We start from the raw sequence: 21,393 nt of genomic DNA, 5'->3' as shown, positions 1-21,393 counted from the left end.
ACATTATTGACATGACTGTGGATAGCTGATACATGATACTTCTGCAGTTGCTCTGCACATGTAGTTACCAACGACTGTTTTTTCCTGCAGTAATCACACTTGAAATAAGAGCAACTAAGTTGCCTGTAGTGGTAAATGCATGCACTGCGACATTATGAGACTCGTCTCTAAGTGTGGAATAAAAGGAAGCCTGCGTCCAAATGATCAGTATGCAGCACTATTTGTCAAAATATGAACTCAAATGCCTGAATTTTAATTCAAATGTGATGAAAAATTGTGACCAGAGGAACTTTGTACATTAAATCAGGAAGAACTGAGATATAAATTTGTCCCTTATGCAAGTCCCCCACAAAATAACTGACTTAAAATTGGATTAATTCCCATGTCTCTTTTTAGGTAAAATGAGTATAAACTTACGGAGTTCATGCATTAGGCTTTTTCAGCTGAGACTGGCAAGAGCTCTGGTAATACATAACACTTTAGGGACAGCAGAACAAGTCTTTATTTCAATACATACAAAGATTAAATTCCATTATTTTATAGTGTGCTGGATTTCACTGAAACACAGCTACTATTTTACCAATGCAATAGCTATTTTGAGGGAAACAAACTGCTCTATTTCTGTTATTTATACACCAGCATACACAAATTTTTATGCACATGCACATGTATGTACAGACACTACACGCACATATCTCCTCTTCTCTACCGTGAAGAAAAGCAACTACATCTACCTACAGGAAAGTTAATTGAGTTAAATCTTCAACAAAAGAGCAATACTTTATCTCAAATTCTACACTTTAACTTCAAAAGCAAATACAATCTTGACAAGCAATATGGCATATTTCTACAGTACTTTACAGTCCTTTCAACATCCTTCTGGCATATCATCTCCATTTAGTGGATGGGGAAGGAAAAGAGAGGTGAGGTGAGATGTTCAGGGCTACAAGGGAAGTCAGTAGCATACTGAAGACTAGAACCCAGTTGTGCTAATGTTTCCAAAGCCTGAAATGCTAAATGCAGACATACAATCCTACCAGTAAACAAGGTAAGCATCACATTAGTACCCCTGTTTCAAACCTACATGCCTAGTGGGAAGTGCTGGACACTTCTGGTTGCCAGCCAGTAAACTTTCCCCCTCCTCAGCGTGAACTCTGATTGTGTGCCAGTTCACTTACCCATGATTATCATTTTTTCTGTCTGATGAGCGTAGAACAATTGCCTTTCGAGCACTGGTTAGCTAGAGCCGGAAGAACCGTTTGCCTCCAGCCCAGCTGTCGGAGTCTCCATGCAAGATGCTGTGCAAAATGTTGAGTTAAAAGAAAACACGAGTAGGGGGAAAAGAGAGCTCTCTGAGAACCTCCACATGGTTCCTGTTGCTAAGGGAACCACTCCCTTTGTCTGCATAGGTTAGGAATGGCTGCTTCGTTTGGAGTCTGTCTCTTAAGTACCGAAAACAGCACAACAATTTCAGGAAGAAAAAAAATCCCAAACCTACAGAATATCTTATGACCAAAGAAAAACTGAACCACCTAGGAATTCTTACATTAAAACCAGCTATTAATAGTTGATTTGGGTGACTGCAAGGAGACTGTAGAACTCATCTGTGCCATCTGATGGGACGATACACCACTGCACACAGTCTAATTTAGTTATTGTAATCAGCTTTTGGGATCAAAGTAGCTGATTACAGAAAGATAGATCAAGAAATCAGATTCAGTTTACTACAGCAAACAGAGAGAGATCCATAGCAGGAAATACAAGCTTTTAATAGGTACTCGTGACAGACCATAGGAGAGAAGTGCCTTTATTTCCATAGGATCCTATAAAAATCTAAGCCCGAATCCTTAGCTCTGTTCTCTGTGATTGCTCTCCCCTGCTGCCTCTTGTCCCTCAGGCCCAGCACTGCACTGGCCATGTTTCTGAACCCCCAAATATTCGAGAATCTACATTCTACACAGGCCCATTGGTTTCAGTCCATTCAGCATATAGAGTTAGGAATCTCTGCTTCATCTTTATCCATCCCTGGTTTTAAGGAAAATACCAGGATGTGTACTTCTGGATAAAGGCAATTTCACTGTGAGTTAAGGTCCTCCAACATCAAGAGCTAACAGAAATTGTCATGAGGCTTAGTACATTGGGAACAGAAACAACATGAGTCTAACCTCAAACTTTTTGTTTGCATTAAGAATACCAGCTTCCTTATGAAAACATACAGCACAACATACATTGCACAACACTATCATATCTCGCTCTCTCTTTCAGGTGACACCAAATCCAGCATCCCAGAATACTGTGAGTGTAATCTTTTTCTGTGGAATTACTTGTTTCAATACCTTCAGATCATGGGGGAGAAATGGTCAAGGACTTGTATCCAGATCCAAATTTTCAAGCACAGAACTTATCTGAGCCCCTTAACACATCCAGAGGACAATCAGAAAAATGTGTTACATTATTTCTGGATGAATAGACAAAAGTTCAAAATCTTGTATGATGCACTTCTGTATAGAAATCAGATTTTCTTCATTCCACCAGAGTGGAAGCTGTGAGTGCCTGCAACAGTGGAAAGAGGTCAGAACTAGTTCAGTCTTACGGTAAAGAGCTGAGCTTCACTTTATGCAAGGCAGTTCCTAAGGAAAGTCAGTGCCAGTGTTCTATTTTCTGGAGAGTTGAGCTGATTTTTTTTCCCCTCAGTCAGACTGTTGCTCTTAGAGAACACTAGTCAGATAACAGTACAAGATGTCTTTGCTTACACACCCCAGTCCAGCACTGATTCTTTGACATAAAGGCATGAAGAATTCATCTGTCACTTCATTGCACATGTTGAATTGTATTTGCAGCATGATATGTGTTGCACACCCCCCCCCGGCTTTTTCCTCTCACCCCAATGAGTCAAATAAAGCAGTCAAGATTGCTTTGTAGGGAGGCCCTTCTGCTCTCCTTTGCAAAAAGATTAGGAGATTAGAGAGGGCAACTGAGAGTTCAATTTAGGGACATTAGAGAGCAACCGTTAACATACAGGTTTCTGTTGCATCATTTTTAGCAAGGAACAATTAATTTGAAACCAATTTAAAAGATTGTGATTTTATTAATCTGTAAATTTCCTTTTAGAGGATTAATTTGAATCGCTCAATCCTGCTGTGTATGTGTGTGTGTATACACAAACACACATTCCATTGTCTCCTCCTCATGGAAAGACTGATGGTGAGGTTAATGCAAGCAAAGGGTCTTGGGATTCCGTGCAGCCACAGCGAGGGAGATGACAACTTTTAGGACTGAACTAAAGTTTCTGCCAATAAATTCTTTACCCACTTTCTTCTGCTGCTTGCAAACCATGGAGCCTTCTTCAGCATTATTACAATGACAAGGGCAGAAACATGTACATTTAGAATATTCAAAGTTAACTGCCAGCACAATAAATATTATGCCAGCATAATAGTGAGTCTAACAGTGCATTTTGTCTGAACCTTTTACAAATGTTTGTGTACATAATCTTGTCATTATTACAGGAGTATTTTGCTGATCATTCCCATTTCACTCAGAAAAAAAGAGATTGGGAGCAATTTCAGATCACATTACAATTTTATGATAGAGCCAGGGACAGCATCAGTGCAGCCTCCTGCTTTACTATACAATGTCCCCCACAAAAAGAACAAGTTATTTTTTTCCCCCTTATTTTAACAAAGAAAGAAAGATATTTTTTCTGTTTAATAGAAATTTTAGCATCTTATACATGACATTTAACATTTTCCTGTTATTACAAACGCAACATTTTTTAGCAGACTGGCAGTGAGGCTCAGACTTGATGACCACAATGCCAATTTACACAGCAGTGGAATGCTTCTCAGGAACCTTTCTAGTAAGAACTTTATCTATTACTATAAATCCCAGCTCCTCAAAAGCTCAATTGAAAAATTAACTGCTTCAAGTACTGATCTCCTGAAGAGTCTGACTTTGTTATGCTAATCCAAGGTATTAAGATTAATCAGAAAAGGAATTCATTAATGGTGACTTGAATCAACTGCTTTTTGTCTTAAATGTGAACACATCCCCCCCCCCAGTCAGAAATTACCTAACAAACAGTGTGATTGAAGTTTATTTATTTACTTACATATAACAAGCGACTGAGCAGCTTGCAGTGCATGAAGTGAGGCTATGGAAAAGTACGTTACAGTGCTCCTGCTTCAGGGACCTCTCAGTCAGAATTTCAGTACATATGTCTATTTTCTGTTTATTATTCAGCCCAAAAGATTGAAACTCTCTATCCCCTCAGTCCACAGACTAAAACTTAGTGACCAAGAAAAGATTGCCTGCCTTATTTAAGGTGGCTTAAGAGGAATTTTTAAAATAAATATTTACATAACCCTAAAAATATATTCTTGTTTTGTTAAGGTTAAGTGTGTAAACACCTTACCTGTTACGAATATAGATCTTGTTATGCAATGAAAAAGAGCAGCAGATGGAGCTGTTGATAGCCTCAATGACAATAGTGCAGCATGCAGTTGCACAGGAACCAGTATTTGCCTTATAAGGAAAATTTTTCATATTCCTCAATATTTTTTTCAGTTGCAACTTGGAATTAAAATTCCAACATGAGAAATTTTCCATAGGAGGGTCATATTTAAAAGACCCTCTATGTAAAAAACCCTTTACTTTGAATGAACTGACATGGATTTAAATGACCTGTGAGAGTATGTGTACGGTTGTATGTGCATGTATAAGGTTTCTTGTCCACTTTTGTGAGTCCAGACTCCCATCCTTTGTGGCAGTCTGCCAAACAGGCCAAGAACGTGAAGAAACTTGACTTTCTGGCACCATTCCACGTGAGATGCCGGGGAGCTGAGAGCTGGGAAAAGCGGGTGAGCTGGCAGGAAACCAAGCACATTTCCATCAAAAATTTCATTGGAATAGACATTTTCATGCAACGTGTTAGGTTTTGGTGAACCAGCATTAGCTGAGAGAAAAATGTTCCACTGGAAAGTTTCCAACATGTCCTAGTGCTAAGATCTTGACACTTGGACCTCCAATTTTTCATTCAACTGAAAAATGGATTTCTATTTCCCAGTGTCATGCACAGAGATAGAATGTAGTTTATTGTTCTACTGATTGCCTAAAATTATTTGTCCTGATATTGTAAAAAGAGTCCTTATTTTGCCATACTGCAGCTAGTCCTATTCTCTCATGCCTGCATCCTTTTTTGCAGCCCCCGTGCCCCTTGGTGCCTTCTATCTCAATGGATCACAACAAGGAGTGTCAACAGAAAAGGGACTCAGTGGTGAGAGAACTAGTTTGTACTCAGAGACAGATTTTAACATCCATCTCTGGAACAAGATCTCCGTCTTATTTTCTGTATTGGTTCAATAGGGAAAACAGTACATCCCCATCTTGCAGTGTTATTAGAATCAATACGTAAGGATTATAATAATGGGCCTGTAACAGTCCTGACAAATGTATAAAATACATTAAATTCAACTACAAAACTGCAGAAATCTCTTGAAAATAAAGTATTTACCATTATCTTGAGTAAAGATGTCACCAAGTTGTGACACAAAACAGAGACAGAGAAGGCTATAGCACAGGATGAACTATCAGCCATATATTTAATGCACATATGACACCCACACACACACGTCAAATATTTGATTTCACAGATTCTTTAAGACAAAAATTTAATTTAGCCCATGTGTTCCAACACTCTTTTTAATTATTGTATTTGCTTAATTAAATCTGCTGATTCCCTCTTCCCTTTACTATTCCCCCAAATCAGGAGCTGAAGGGTCTGGTGTGTCCATATGGTCTTCTGCAGGTTTTCTCCCATTTGCCCCCCCCTTTATCTGAAATATAATTTCAGCTAACTAAAGATACAAACCTTTACAAACCTTGCTTCAGATATCCATGAATCATGGACACGAAACAATTATTCCAGCATGGCCTTTTTGCAAATGTATGTTTATTTTGCCATTTCTCCAAGGTAGCAATTTGAACGTGAGAAAGCCTCTGTGCATGAATTAATAGAAAAACCCCATGCCTGTAACCTTGCCTCACTGAGCCAAAACACTCAGCTCTGCTTTCAGGCACACACAGATTTTTTTCAGTTCAATCCCATGTTTATGTGTGAATATTTCATTGATCCTACTTCAAAAATTGAGACTGTATTCAGCAGACAAGAGTACTTTATCAGTACAAATATATTAGACCACTTCAAAAAACCCAGTCATGTGTTGAACAAGGGCTCTTAAAACTAAGGAAGGCCAGACAAGAGGTGCAATGCCTGCTCTATTAAAGAAGCTTTGAGAGTCCAGGGTGGTGCAGGTACTGCCGAAATCGGAAGCGACACCTGGATAGCACTTTAACTAGTGAAAACAAGAATTAATGTAGTGTTTACCACTGCTTAATAATAAGGAAAAAAAAAACATGTCTGGAGCTAGCAAAATTCCAGGGATGTTCCTGGATATTTCTCTGAAGTCCAACTAACAGCCTACACAGAAAACAGCAGCTTGCTTTGAACTGTGCTGTTCTGCTCCTTATAGTTGGTCTTCATAAACTTTTGTTTAACTAATTTTATGCTTCTACTATATTTGGGAAATGTCTGTTTGCACTCCACCTGTATTTAAGATAGTTTTACTATGCTGCATAAACAGCTTTAGTTACTCAATGAAGTAAAAGTTAGAAGGGCATCTACCTTAGGAAACCAATCACGAAAAGTGATAGATGGAAGTAAGAAAGCCAATCCTTCTTAGGTCATTCTTAAGAACTACTACAAGCAAAACCAACAATATGAACCCCAGGATAAACCACCAGTTGACTGTAAATTCATATTTTATCTTACTTTTTTTTTCCAAGCAGGCTTGAATTGAAATGTTTATGGGGGAAGTTAACATCTTTTGCACTCTGTTTGGACAGAATCCTTTAATCCTGTCTTTAACTAGGACACAAATTTTCCATTAAAATAACTGACGATAACCATACAACTTAAGATATTTTGCAATCTGTCTTTGCACTTTATAAGGAGGTAATACCATGTAAATTGGCAGGTACTTTTAGAATGAAATTCCGACATTTTTCTATTCAGACGAAATGGTTCTACCAAAATCATAAGGCGGATATGTACATTAAGGTGCTTTAAAACCTAAATAGTATTGTTAGAATTTAACATTTAATGAAATTTATCACTTAAGATACAATAAACGCTCATCTTATTCAAGCTGCACATGTGAAATTTCAGAGCTTATTAGAAAACTTGAATCAAAATCAGCTTTGTTACTGATTGGACACCACCAAAACTGGGTAGTTTCTGCATGCTTAGTTTTGAACCTGCCTCTCAGAACACTTATTCATATTATGCTACATTCAGGAAGTGACCTCACTGGAAAATCTGAGCAAACAGTAGGACAGAAGTTCCAGACTCAAAAAGCTAAAGAATGTTCTTTTTTCCCCCTTCGTCTTCTTTTGAATGAATTTAGAGCTTGTGAAAAAAATTAGATTGACAACCCTAAAGACCACGGGTTGTTGTGTATGCACAAGAACACAGCCATTTTCAGTGTCCTGACTTCAAGCTGATGTATGGTCACTCTGAGTTGCAAGTTTAACTTACCATCTCAGGCATTAATAGGACTTCACTCAAAACTAGTGCAGAAATAAACCACAGATTTCTTAAGCCTGAGGGTAAATATCTATATAATCATATAGACAGTTTACTAATGCAGTAATTCATCACCTAAGCTTTTAAGTTCTCATAGCAGAAACGAAACTGAATAACCCATTCTCAACTGAGCACTAATATGTAATTCTTACTATTTGTACTGTAGTGGTATCCTTCAGTTGCTAGCTCTATCAATTTTGAGCAAGGGCACTAAATTTGAGCTAAAGACAGCATTAAACACATCCCTATAGGATTACTGTCTTGCTTTTTGCTACTAGTAATGAAATAAGTATAAATGGAGTAACAGAATATCAGCCAGTCTTGTGCACTATACAGTAGACTAAATCCCATCCCTCGACATATTACAGCAAGTCTTAAGGAAGCCTGTGGATGTTCCAGTAGCTTGGTGAGGCAGAGGTAATTCAGCTTCACGTCTCCATTTTACTTCCTGGAAATTTCTTATCCTGCTTGGAAGAGTAACTAATTTCAAGTATGAAATTTCTCCCTCTCCATTTCAAGCCGGTGTAAATAATTCTGGGCTGTACAAATACTTTCTTCAAGTAGAACTGATAAAATTTGTTCCAATAATGAAGATATTTCCTTCTCTACTGCTGGTCTCTAGAAATCTCAGTGCACTCATATTAATCATGGAAGTCTTCTAAATCTCAATTACTCTCATTGTTTTCTATGCTAAATTCTTAATTCTGCTCCTTCCAGCTATAATCTCAAAAATATTCATGTCAATCTCTTGCAAAAGAAACAGAATAACTGTTTGCAATATTTTAAAGAGCAAGGGTGGCCATAGGAGACACTGTGGCAGAACTGAAGAAGGAAAAGCACTAAAGAAGAACAAAGGAATGCAAACAAGTGGAACACCCAAAGAGGGCAGGACCAATAAAATTAAATTAATTTCCAATTAATTTTTCAATACAAGAAAATAGAATGTATTCCAAGACTGCTGAAATTGAGGGGAATCTATCATTGAAACTATTTGCACAGAATTACCAAAGCACAAATCAGACCTGTGGATACATGTTGGTTAATATCTCAAAACACAGTTAAATTACTTCAGCTAGTGTTTGCTGCCTCTACTTGGCAATTATATGCATCTTACACTTCTCCTGACAAGAGCTGACTTCAGATTTGTTATCTCTGCTGTTAATCTCTGTTCTTTATAAAATACAGATTTAGAAAGTTAGGCCACTCACAGCAAATTTAAATTTCTAAGCAACAGCAAAGTTCAGTGATAGCATCATGAGTGAAGCTGCTGTAGCATATTTAATTATTCTCTTTACAAAGAGCAAGTATCTCATACTATGTTTAAGTTTATATATAGATATAGACATACACATATATTCAAAATAAATTTAGCGTACTATGCTTGATTTCTCTTCACTATACCTATTTTCTGCCCTACCACTGAGAGCATTTCCAATGTACATATTTGCTCCGACAACTCTAGATATCATTATTACATTCTCTCATGCCCTTGAGTGAGATTAACTCACTTCCATCTCTTCTGTTGCTATGAAAAAGTAAACAGTAGCTACAGAGCTGTCAATGAATTGGATTTCTTTTTCTCCTGTATGCATTTAATCCTTTTATCTATATATCCTGTTCTATCATCCAAGTTGAATTCATATTTTACAGCTTTTGGTTAAATTTGGCAGAAATTTATACCTGGCTCTTCTGTTCTTTTCACTTTGATGAAGCCAAATGAAGAACAAAATAAAGCAAGTTGACTACATCTAATCCAATAATTATGACAAATTCCTCAAAACTAAGTTTCAGAGAAGCAGGCCTTCTGTGGGTGCTCCCGTCATCAAGCACACAGAGGTAATACTCCTTTCTGTGTCTCATAAAAGCAAAAAGAACTCCTAAAATTGAACTTCACCCACTCCAATCAAAATGCCACTCAACTACTGATTGAAATATCCTCCATTCAAATCAGAGTGAGTGCCTTTAATGGCTACCCAAATGGCTGTCAAATTAAATAAGAAACAAAATGCAAATAAATTAGCATTCCTAGCTACTGATACACTATAAATATTTATGAGAAAAAAAAAAAGATGCTGTAATTTCAAATGATACCACAGGCCTATTTTGTACAAACAGTTAAAACAGTTATACATGCAATACTGTACTTTGCAATTTTTTTCCATTTCACATCACCATAATCACCTAATAAATATTTAAATGGACCCATTTGCTGTAACTATAAAAGAACCGTGTAAACTTGTTGTCATCTAGACACATAAGCCGCAGTGGAGTCAATGAATTTCAACAGTCACTTAATATTGCAAGCCACAAGCTACCTTAAACCTGCCAGCAACTGTCTGCCAGGAAGCTACTGTAGCACCACGGCTACCTCCTCCAACCCAGGACACGAGATTCATTATGAATGCTAGCATTGCTACTCTAATTAGGCCTGGGAGAGGTTTAACAACCATGCTACAGTCTTGCTGCTGACAAATATAAAAATAAAGCCTTGTTCAAATTAGCAATGTGAAGTGAGAAGGCCTAGAAGCAGCAACTGTCTGACCAGTAGTGAAACAGTTCTAATCTATAGTGAGGTTATTTTGCTTCATAAACTGCTAGTATGTTACCTGCAGGAGGTCTCCCTGTAAAATGAATTATAGTAAGCTATATGTGATAATTAACCGTGCATTAGCAAATATCTTGAAACAGGGGGGCTCTGTTTTCTCTGTATTTTGACTAATAAAAGCATGAATTTGTTCAACAAATGATCATTTAGGTTGTGGAATGCTAAGCATATTGGAAGAACACAGTAAGCAATAGAATATTGTAGGTGGACTAACAGTTTCCTTACAAAAACAGGCTGTTTAATAGGCTGGCTCCATACTACGTTATTCACAGTACTAAAAACCACAGTGTTGGGAAGACAAATACAATATACATTTAAAATAATATAAACCTTGTACTCCTATTTACTTTAAAAATGCCATGGCTGTGACAATAAAAAAAATCCATAAGCAAATATTTATTTCAGAAAGACAAAATCCCAAATGACTCTTTCCAGAATGTAAACAGATAGTGAGGCAATTGGTATGGTCATCTTCTCCAGAGGGGAAAAAAAATGTAGCTGGGTTTAAAATAGTCTACATTACATGAATGCAAAGCAAGGCAAAAAAAATCATATTCATTTATTATGTATACTACTTATCACAACAAAAATAAAGTGGTGCTATAATTTATTTTAGCTTCATTTACATCTTATGAAAACATATTTAACCATAACGTTTTATTGAACTGTGACTGTACCAGCCATATTCTTGGCTGTGAATCAGGGGTCAGAGCTACTTCAGCATACACAGGTTCACAAGCTGTACCTCTTTATTCATACTGCATGGACTGGAGCTCAAGCTTTCAAACATCACAAGCTACAACTCCTTTTATTACAAGTAATCTATCAGCTTTAACCAGACTCCATGTAGTAATGACTAATTGCAGGATTTGGCCTTATCATGGAAAGATACGCAGCCCCAGTGTTAGTGGGATGAATCGCAAGTGAAAAGAGAAATTAATGAACAATGATGTTTCAGTTCATAAATATCAGCATCCAGAAGTCTTTAAAACATTAGAAGTGTTCTCTAAATTTAAGATAAAGCCAAGATCAGAATATACGTCTCAGCTGTATCTGTTGGTTTCCTTCCACCCAGCACAGCTCTCATCTGCCCTGTAACAAACAGCACATCTGAAGTACTAGATCTTTCACTTCAGCATGCTGGGTCTCTTTCAGTTGAGGTAGGGGGTATCAGCAGGATACCCCCGATTTCTAAGGCAGGGAGATATCAGTAAGATGCCAGAATTATGAACGTGTAGCAGACATTCAGTCTTAGAGTAAGACAGGATAGAAAGAGGGGAGATTTAGATTAGATATTAGGAAGAAATTCTTTACTGTGAGGGCGGTGAGACACTGGAACAGGTTGCCCAGGGAAGTTGTGGCTGCCCCATCCCTGGAGGGGTTCAAGGCCAGGCCGGATGAGGCTTTGAGCAACCTGGTCTAGTGGGAGGTGTCCCTGCCCATGCAGGAGGTTGGAACTGGATGATCCTGAAGGTCCCTTCCAACCCAAATCATTCCATGTTTCTATGATTCTATGGTATCTGGAGAAAACTGAAAGGGTGTGACTTCAGCATCCTGTGATACACAGTCAAGAGCAAATATGCTTCTCATCAGTTCCTTACAACCTTCCTTTCCAACATCCTTTTGATTCAACCAAAGGATATTGGCTTAATATTGGCTTTCTAATATTTACAGAAATACTATTTTTTTGGCAGCTAGTAGATGAAGATATATATACCATATACATGACATATTTTCTTATAGTTAAATTATTGTTGCCATCAAATTACAACAGATGGGTAACAACACATTATTTAGAAAGCACATAGAAAGAAAATATGCATACTTCTTACAGAAAATGCTATATATAATTTAAAAGTTCCTAAAAATGAATGGTAAGCACATTTCTTGAAGGTTTGTTTTTCAAAAGGCTACAGTTTGTTTCTCTTACTTATGCTACAGAAAGGTGAGAAATTATAAAAACCAACTTGCACTAATTTGGCTACCATTACATTCCTCCAAGACAGTATACATGTTTTGTCTTAAATTCATAAGTGGCCATAAGCTGGAAAAAGAGGATGAGTTTGAGATTCTGTTTTTCCCTAAATCTCCATCATAAATGTGTTTGATTTATGTCCAAGAGCAACTTAAGTGTATAATTTTTTTTTTATGGTTCTCTTTCTCAACAGCATGATTCCTCTCTACAAGTAAGGGCCTCAGATAATTTTAACCATCACATTTTGAGAGTGATCACATGTATTCATACTATTGCAGTTAATAAAGTTTGAAAATCCAGTGACACTTTCAAAATTCGATTTTCAAAAACAGAACCAAACCCTAAAAGCTGTTTTTATCATTGCACTAACCTTCAGTTTTCTAAGGTAAATGAGAACTTAGAAGGTAGTGTGCTGTATTTTCTCAGGTGAATTACATTTATAGACTTTCAGGCAGAGGGTAAGATTGCCCCCTTTTGGAATTTTTAAGTGTAACAGTCCAAATAAAGAATTGGGTGCAAAGCATTCCTGATCCCTACTCAAGATATGCACCTCATCGGGCATTATTTGTGCTTCATACTGTTGTGTTCTAGTGTTGTTATGTATGTGGCTTCACATTCCTTATTAAAGCAATAGGCATGAAAGAATTCAACTGTTCTTGCCAGCAACCACAAAAGCACAAACTCTAAAGTCAGATAAAGGTAAACATATGGAACCCTCCAAGGAATGCGGTAGTAAAGATGGAACATATGATTGCATTCTCCCCTTCTCTGCTCTGTAGGACAAAATTCAGAGACAGTAATCTTTAATTACAGTGTACCATAAAGTAGCATTCTCTGGTAAAATTCACAGAGAACTTTGTATTTTAAATAAGAAAGAAAACAACTGAAGTTCTAAAAGCTATCAGGACAATTCTTCTGATTCCAGATTTAATTTAATAGCAAAAACATCCTTGGTATACTGATCTAGTGGTGATGTGGGTTTTTTTTGTTTTATTTGTCATCTTTAAAGCCTAAATGATGGTCTTTCTTCAAGTGTTCTAGTTCTTTAAAGAGACATTAATGACCACAGTTGGATAATGCATAGAAACCAGGAGTCTGGATGGAAATCTGTATTTTCATTATAATCTTATTTTTTATTATTACAGTCCCATAATGTCAAATATATCAGTAATAATGTCTTACTGAAAGCAATGCAATTTAGTCCCTCTAAGTAGTTAATAATTATTATTATTTTGCAAATAAAGCATCATTAGTCTGTTGCTTGGACAATATCTTCTTGTGGCATCTAATTTTAGAAAACTAGTATTTTTATAGTGTAGAATTACATTATACAGCACATTCCTATTTTTGTTTCAAAACTGAAAAATATTCTGAACTTGTTTCAGTTCAGTTTGTTCCACATGACTTCGGCATTATGGCCCTAGATCATTGTTTCCTACTTACCTTTGCATGGATGGAATCCTAAAACCCATACTATATTTTATACCCTGAAGTAGGGTGATATGAACTCCACCAGTCTTCAAGATACAGTGCCTTTTCAGAAGGAAGTATGGGCACCGTCAAAGCTGTGAAACCAAGTAATACCTTGCCTTAAAGCCACCAATAAATAAACTAGTGTATGCTTTTGACAGCATTTTTACAGCAAGGTAAAGCAGCCTCTGCTAATTTGAACGTAGGTGCACCCAGTAAATGTACCCACTGGTAATGATGCACCAGAAAACACTCTCAAGACCAGTGATGCACAGTAGGAAGTGGAGGTGCAGCCTGCACCTTACATTTTTCTGTTACCTACATATTTATTTGGAAAAAAAGATATGGCTCTATCTCCAGCCAGCACTTTTCTCAAGTGATTTGTTTCCCACCCTCTCGTGGAAGACTGAATTTATTATGCAAAGGCTATAAGCACATTTTTCCATGGCACAGACTAAAAAACTGTATTTCCCCTGTCTGCCAGTCTAAAAAAAACAACAATGACATAACTTCAGAATTAGCCCATGGATTTTCTCCTACAGAAATGGCTACTCCTCAAAACAAGGACTCCTCACTGACCTGACCAGGACTATGTAATCAGGAGTCAACTCTTATAAAAGGAAAACAGGAGCTCTCATAGGACTTAAAGGAAATAGCGGAACCTACGTATGTCTTTAATAGCATTATTGTTCATTAGGTGGAAAAAAAATAGTGGAATTAAAGTTATTTTTATTTTATTTCAGGTATTCCCAATGACTAAGTCTGGAACTCCAGTCCTCTTGAAATGGGACTGAAACACCTGCTATACCTGTCCTCGCTGCTGTGGTCTCAAGACCAAGCAAGTCATCTCATGTAAACAATTCCTCGTTTATTTGTTGACATTTTTCTTTCTCAGTTCTCACCAGTGTCTGCTCCATCCCTTTTGGCACATATGTTTTTAAGGTTCAGGTGGATAAGACTACCCTTAAACATCTCTACATGTTCTTTTTAGCCATATTAATAACAGCTAACTTTAATAAATGGCTTCAGCCTAAATAACTGAACGACTCTTTAGGCAAACGTTTAAGAGTAAGCTCATTAACAGTCTGTTTCATCATCGTTTTCAAGGCTAGAATAATAATTATGTCCCAGGAATGATACTTTTAAAGCTATTTCAATTACCAAATTCCACCCATTTCATATGAACCTGGTGGTTGAAAATGAGTAGAGAGTTTCATCTAAAGAAATATATTAGTATGTCTTCAACTAGAAGTAATTTCTCAAGTAGTTCAATGGCCATGTGACAAGAGGAAACATGGAGAGGTCTCCAAATGGAGACAGATTGATAGACATAAACCAGACATAAAATAGACATCAGAGAGTATTACTGGGAGCTACATTGATGTATCTCACTGTAACTGAAACAAGAGTTCTGTTCAAGCAAATTACGAAGAGCAGACCATCAGTACACCACATCAGATACACTAGAAAACAGAATACTTAAGCTGTGCAATTCTGCTGAAGAATTCATCACCCAAACTCTGTATGCTGTATTAAGTAACACCACACTGTTTCATCTGTTTCAGCCCCAAACTCTAAGGAATATAACATTTGGTTTTACATCTTACTACAATCAAAATTGTATCACCAAAGGCTATTGTCTTCCAATAATTTAAGTATAGTTCAGTCATCTAAACTGAGATAGACAGTCATACTGGTTTATAGGAAACTATGCTTGAGCATGAGTACTGATATTATACCCTGAGCACCTTTGGAGCAACGTTCATGTGGATGCTATAAAAATATCACTGTGCCAACTTACTTCAATGCAACTGCATTAGAGATAGGCCACATGACTAATATTTCAGTTTCTAAAAATTAAAAAAGCCATCAGTAACATTTTTTCCTATGGTTAATATGGTAATATTCTTAATCTCTTAGATATCAAACTTTACAGAGTGAGACGAAAGTGATCCTTATCACTTACTTACGCTTTATCTTTGCTTCACAGTAAATAGATTATCACAATACTGAAGATTAGATAATGTAAATTTTTACATTTTCCTTAAAAAGCTGAAGTCCCAGCTTTACTGAGTAAAACAGAGTAGAAATCACCATTACATAAAAAGCACCAAGTGTAACAAGATGAACTGCAATACAACTTTCCAGACTGTTTGCCCAAGCTGTTTAATGCCCTGTGTATTTCAGTTGAGGAAAAGTGAGAGCTTAAGTTGAATTATGTCCTTGCTGCTTTAAAATACTTTAAACAGTTACTTAAACTGTAGCCAGTGTGTCATGCATTCCAATACAGAATATAAGAATCTATGTATTTAGTGTCACTGTAAGACTTTTACCTAGAGTTTTCCTTTCAGTGCCATGAAGTTAATCATAAGGAAGGAATGCACACTCTGATCATGCTAATTAGCTTACTAAATATGACTTCTAAAGAGATCACTTTAATGTGTCCTTGAGGATGCTTAAAAGCCATTTTATTAAGAGGCACACTTAGTTTCCTTTACTGGCACATTCATTGGACCAAAAGGCTGTCATTAAGTAATCTCTAGCTGTCTTGATATCTATATATGGAAGTGGAATACAACAGCAAAACATATATTTAATAACCACATTTTTTGATTTTATAGTCACTGAAAAATACAGGGATAAGGATAGAAGCAGGAGAAAATTCACTTATGCTTACAGAAAACTTAAATATGAACCTTATAGTATATTTTACATATGAAAGGCATGAACCAGTGCTTTGGATCTCTCCACTCAATTCCGTGCTTTTATTTTACCTCTTTGCATTAATGAAGGACACTGAGAAGTACTGCCAACTGAATGATAGTTTTGTTCATGATTTTAAAAGTGCTTGAAAAAAAGTGTTAGATGCAATAAACTTTTATCTGCTTCCTTAAACTAAGAAAAATTCCTCATGTTTACCATGGCTTAGAAATTTTTAGAATATGTTCTCATCTTTGCCATTTTTTGATATAGATTCTTCCCATTCTGTCACCAAGTCCCTTATTATGGACTAGGGCCTTAACATAGACAAGGTCTTAATTCAGTTAGCTCACTGGAAGCTTGGGTGAGAGGTTGGCCAAGTATCTCCACCTACAGCTACCATCAGGCCTTCTCTGCTAATTCTTCAATAGTATCTGCATGAGAAACAGGTTCTGCCTGTTTATAGGTAGGTTCCAATGAACTGTGCTCTTCGTTCTCTTTCTGTGTTCTAAGGAATGGTGGAAGGCATCATACCTGAAACAAACCCAGCACCACTGCATAGCAGTTGTCATAAAAACAGTGTTACTTGTAGGACAGGTAGGAATTCTGTTTGCTTATTTGTTTAGAAGGAAAAAACTCTCCATCATTAGCAAATCTGTTATGGAACATGACTGAAGAATGTGACTGGGCTGATATAATGCAACAGAATCCGAGTATTCTTAACAGAGAATTATTTGAAAATATTTGAAAGACTCTTTGTGCGTGTAGGAGAGAATGCTTATTATGTGCTTCCATAATCACATACTTCATCCAAAATTAGAATCCGTTGAGTAAATCCCAAAACAATTTATGATTTCTCTAAAGCAATTCCCACACTCCCCAATTGTTCTTCAGGCAACTAAAAGGCCATGTAGCACAGAAACAGCTGTAGGCTGCAGAATATTTTCATCTGACTTACTGATGAGTTTCCACTGTGCTTTTTAAAAAGTTGAAGACAGGGGATACACTACTGCGCTCAAAAATATATCAAAATGCTGAACACTGGTTACAAGAGATATAATAAAAGGATTGAAAGCTGTGTCTTTAATATGGAGCTTTCTTGTATCCATTAAACATCAGCTCAGCTAGCTTGCTTGTGTTTCCCTACATTTTTTCTAATACCACTTAAAAGCAGTCTAACAGTGTTTGTAACAAGTCATATAATCAGGTAGGCTATTTGATCAGTAAATTTGGGTTGCAAAGCAGAAATTCTGTAGAAGTGGGAGGGGAACATAGTAGAACAATGCATGCATCATGATTATTAAGTACTCTGCACGGAAATGTCAGTTCTAAGGGATATGTTTTCTTCTGGTGTAAGAAGTGCTCTGAAGTAATAATTTACACTAATAAATGCTAACTGAATACTAGGCCCAATATGTGGCAACTCATTTGACACATACCGAGTTTCTTCACATACTTAGGTAATGCGACAATTTAAAGGAGGAAGAAGGTTATTCTCTGGTGTTAACCACTAGCAAATGAATTTCCCTTGATTCCTATATATCTTTAAGTCAAAGTCTTTGAAGCAACACTTTTCTTTGTATCATCCTAAAAACATAGAATCATAGACACATGACAAAGTGTATTTGCAGGTTGAAACAGGGGAATAAGTGCCGTATCCACTCAGTGTGAATTCACTTTATAATAGACCTTAAACTCTGAACTGGGAATTTTTGACAATAAAGACTCTTATCTTTTGCCTTACCTTTGAGAACTGCATTCAGGTGTTAGCAAGAGGACTAATTCCATCCCAGTCGGTACATTCTTTCGTCCTCCATTCATGTTTGGTGTGACTAGGAGTCAAACTTTTCAGCTGCATTCTCCTGGTCAGCACCTGTCCAGGTTTCAGCCTGTTATCCCCAATTCATTCTTTTGTGCAATTCAGAAGACTTACACTACGACATAACAGGAGTTCTGGTACTTCTTGAAAAGCCAATCCCTGAGCCAGAAATTAATTTCCTGGATTTAGAACTGCACTAATAGGGAGTATTTGTATTTTGTTCAATGGCCAAGATTTAAATGACAATTAGAGGTCAAATGTAATATTCCTATTAGAGGGGTTTGTTTTTAAATTAGCTAAATTTAGTCTTGAAACATTGTTTTTTAAACATAAGTCAAATACAACCAAAAGAGTAGCTGTAGCTTGTAGATTTAATAATAACAATGCTGAAACTTATTTGATTTTAGGGGAAAGTATTTCAAGTCAGCTCTAATTATAGGAAGAATTCCCTGTCATCATTCAAATTGGCTGAATAAGGAGTCCTCGATTTATTCTAAAAATGCAGAAAATACTTGTAAAAACCTAGATTTATAACATCTAATAACATTATCCACTAACTCTACAGTAGGGAAGCTCTATGAACAATAAAGGCAAGAAGTGCAAGAGAGGGCCTGTTGGGATTAGCAGTAAGTTTTAACCATAATCAGCAAAATTTCAGTAAAGATACAGTGTCGTCGGACATGCCATCACATTGAAAACAAAGGAAATGGGTATTAATTCCTCAGTGAATTACTGGCTACCCTTTTGTCATAGCATGCATTGAGCTCAGTACAAAGTTTTAGGTAAGTTCTTTGTACACTTTCCTTATCATGAGCTTAAAACCATTAAGCTATGTTTAAAAAAAGAAACCAGTACCACTTCATTGAGTATGTGGAAAGAGTACAGACAAGAATGTCATGCTATTTCCAAGACAGTCAATTAAATAGTAACATGCATGTGCAGGCCAAGTTTCTTCCATCAGAAGGAGCGGTCTCCATGAGACTATTAGTTACACGAATTACTATTTATCTAGAGCCTCTGACAAGATGCAGTCAAATCAAATTCTTCCAGAGAAGATACACTCATGCTAAGTTATACCACTGTTTTTCACTTCAAAAGGCATCATAATCATTTTATGAAGCATGCAAAAAATCTAGCCCAGTGCAGTGCCACAGTACCCCATAATGTTCTAAAAATCAGCAGTGCTGTTGCTAGAGCAGGCACGTGAGCTTTGAATTCATTGCTAATGAGTATTGCTTGGAAAACATATTGAAAAATATTCGCAGGTTAATACCAGGTTTCAGAAAATCCAAATGAATCTTTTTCACTCCATTTGTCATGGCAGTCTGAGTTTGGTAGCACAATGCAGAGTTCCTTAATCTTCCATTGTCTGGAGTTGATTTGTCCCATGTAAAACTGGTCCCATAAAAATTTTGGTAATGCCAAAATTTACTTATTCTTTAGTTATCAGAAAGAAACACACACACACCTTGCTGCGGAGAATCAAAGGAAACAAGAACTTTTCACAAAACCCAGTTTGTCTCAGACTGTCATAAAACTCTATGCATACTCATTCCAGGTTGCCAATTTTTCATACTGAATTTGCTCATGTGTAAATGCAGGTAAGTTATTTCTATTAACACCCTCCCATAAACTGACTCTTGAAGAAAACTGCAGAAATGTGAACAGTTCCATAAATAGAAATTATGAACACCCAGTCTTAAATACAATGATTACTTGTTTATAAATATGTCCCATTAAAAGGAATTGACCACATAATCAAAGTATCACTATATGCTTGGATTAAAATATTAGCATATCCCTGGAAGGCAAAACAAAAGTGTTTTCTCCCCTATAAATATTTCAAATTCCATTCTTCATGTAAAATATTCCAGATATTTAGAGAATAGGAAAGAAATAATCTGCTTATGCATCACATTCAAGGAAATGCCATTTTCATTCTTCAAAGATGAAAAATTGTGCCCAGAAATGCATTTAGTAACCTGCTAATGATAAGCGAATGATGTAAGAAATTATTTGAAAATACTTACATAGAGTGGCTCCAGTGTGCTTTCCTCCTCACTAGATTGCTCTGTTTTTTACTTCTGCTGTTATTCAAGCCTCAGCTGAAAAAAAAGGTCTTTGACAGGGATGCATTTCCTCAGAGCTGCTTTGTCTGTCTGCAATTCCCTAGATGAACACTGTTCCAATAATTTATATCCCTGTTGGAGTTCTGTTGCTCCCCTGCCACAGGCAGCACGTCTGCTCTGTCATCTCCCACTTACCGAGCTTCTGCAGGAAAGAAACAATAGATGAGGAACTGACAACTGATAGTATCCAACTACTCAAGCAAAAGCAACCTGAGACCACAAAGTAACACATTAGACTGTAATGGTATACTATAGTATGTCATCTGTCCTCCGGTGGCATTTTGAACCCTCAGAAAAACTACAAAATACTTCTAATAATCTTGTGAGGGCAAAATAACACTGGAAAAGGATTTTTGAGCAGTCATTATCATGAATATCATGGCATTCAAAAAGTAGATGTTCCTTTAAAATGACATTATGTCTTAATAAAAGGAAAAAATCCCAATTTCTCCTTAGCAGGAGAACAGCAAAGGCTGAAATAATCCTGATGGATGCTATGTTCCACTTTAGTAAGTTAAATTACATTATTGATGTTAGCACCATAATGCTGACAATTAAGATGCATGAGCATCAGAAGCAGTATAACTGTTAGAATAATAAATCTTCTGTTTAGAAGAAATAGCAGGAAATAATTTTAACATTCTGTTGAAGGGCCATCCTTTTAATACAGCTTCCTAAATTTACTCTAGTGTATGAAAGACCTTAATTAGAATAACTTATGTGGTGAGACACGTGAACAGATGAATTGTAACATGAATTTTCAAGGCAAGGTCTCCATCAAAAAGAGGTCTCCACAAGATTTAGTTATATGAATCAATAATAATTCCCACAAGCCTACTAATTTATACAGTGGTGAATTTCATTCTATGTAAAGGAGTTCATATAATTTTTATCAGATAGCTAAGGTTAAGAAAGTGTTCGATTTGGATGGAGAGTTCAGGTAAGAATTTAAATCTCCATGAGAAAATAATCAATGCAGTAACATCTATAAATAACCACAAAAACTGCTGGAAGAGGCAGTTCTGTTCCTACCTTTTTAGAGTTCAGTAAAAG

General features: G+C 36.6%; 1 protein-coding gene across 1 annotated transcript in view; it reads right to left on the bottom strand.

Annotated features, from left to right (window-relative positions):
• The window catches only part of ANKFN1 (ankyrin repeat and fibronectin type III domain containing 1), a 126,787-nt gene extending 108,540 nt beyond the window's left edge, over positions 1-18,247 (bottom strand). Inside the window, exon 1 of the mRNA XM_054221745.1 lies at positions 18,137-18,247. The gene's annotated coding sequence lies outside the window, so the exon portion shown is untranslated. The remainder of the gene's footprint in view (positions 1-18,136) is intronic.
• Between the last annotated feature and the right edge of the window lie 3,146 nt (positions 18,248-21,393).

This window comes from Rissa tridactyla, chromosome 15, assembly GCF_028500815.1.
Source record: "Rissa tridactyla isolate bRisTri1 chromosome 15, bRisTri1.patW.cur.20221130, whole genome shotgun sequence".
NCBI classification, from domain to species: domain Eukaryota; kingdom Metazoa; phylum Chordata; class Aves; order Charadriiformes; family Laridae; genus Rissa; species Rissa tridactyla.
Note: the sequence above shows the minus strand (reverse complement) of the source record. Positions and strands in the feature narration are given on the sequence as shown.